The following is a 1157-nucleotide window of genomic DNA, read 5'->3' as shown; positions in this document are numbered from 1 at the left end:
AAATCCTCCTTCTACACATCTGTTGCACAACAAATATCTGGAATTATTTTGTTTTTGACATATCAATCTTGACTTTAGTCTTAAATGTGTGCTTATGTAAGAAATACATTCTTCTAAAATTTCACGACCATTCTTGTGAACTTACTTTTTGTTAAATTGTCTAGTTTAAGAAAATCAGTTCCACTTTATATATAAAAAATGTTCTGTGCTCAATTCAGCAGCACATACACTAAAATTGGAACAATACAGAGAAGATTAGCATGGTCCCTGTGCAAGTATGACATGCAAATTTGTGAAGCGCTCCACATTTTTACAATAACAGATGCTGGAGGGGATGTGGCCAGAAGGGAACCGTACATCATTCTTGGTGGGAGTGTAAACTTGTTCAATCACTTGGAAAGCAGTATGGAGGTTCCGTAAAAGATTCCACATAGAGCTCCTGTATGACCTAGCAATACCACTTTTGGGCATTCACCTAAATAGTCAGCAAAAAGACCATATTAAAATTGCCAATACAATTATGTTTACTGCAGCATTATTTCCCATAGCTAAGATATGGAACCAACCCCAATGCCCCTCAGTAGATGAATGGATCAAGAAAACGTTGTGAGTTTTGTGTGTGTGTGTGTGTGTGTGTGTGTGTGTGTGTGTGTGTGTGTGTGTGTGTGTGTGAATTCGATCGTCCATCAGAAAGAACGACATCGCCCAATTTGTTACAGAAAAAATATATTAACTAAAATAATCCAACTCCAAAGAAACATCGGTCACGTGGTATCCCTTATTGGCAATAATGAATATACTTCCTGGATAAGTAGAAAAGGTCAAAAGCTATATGCATATGAATAGATAAGGTGATGTTAAGCTAAATGAACCGCAAGATAGGGACACAAGTGGTTTTTTTCTTGCTCTTGTTTCTAAAGTATTTATAATGTGCGATGTGATTTTTTTTGTTGCTTTTTATATGGTCCTCCCACACAGAAATAAACATTTTTTACAGTCAACCTTGAAAAGCCATCTTGATAGACCATTTCTGTAAGTGGTAGCAGAATATTATTGATGGCTTTGCAAGGATGCCAGATTGCCTCATTTTGAGAGAATTAAAACAGGAATTTAGTCAGTTGTTTTTGTATCATTAGGACAAACACCCATTGACTCTA

The 1157-nt window shown here is 36.1% G+C and overlaps 1 non-coding gene across 1 annotated transcript; it reads left to right on the top strand.

The window, feature by feature from the left end:
• The first annotated feature begins 205 nt into the window (after positions 1-205).
• Positions 206-312, top strand: LOC138807765 (U6 spliceosomal RNA). The gene has a single exon (XR_011366269.1). It is a non-coding gene; the product is annotated as a U6 spliceosomal RNA (small nuclear RNA).
• The last annotated feature ends 845 nt before the right edge of the window (positions 313-1157 follow it).

The sequence above is a fragment of the Dipodomys merriami genome, unplaced genomic scaffold (assembly GCF_024711535.1).
Source record: "Dipodomys merriami isolate MVZ:Mamm:240054 unplaced genomic scaffold, mDipMer1.0.p SCAF_4318, whole genome shotgun sequence".
Classification (NCBI taxonomy): Eukaryota; Metazoa; Chordata; class Mammalia; order Rodentia; family Heteromyidae; genus Dipodomys; species Dipodomys merriami.
This window is presented reverse-complemented; position numbering and strand designations above follow the sequence as displayed.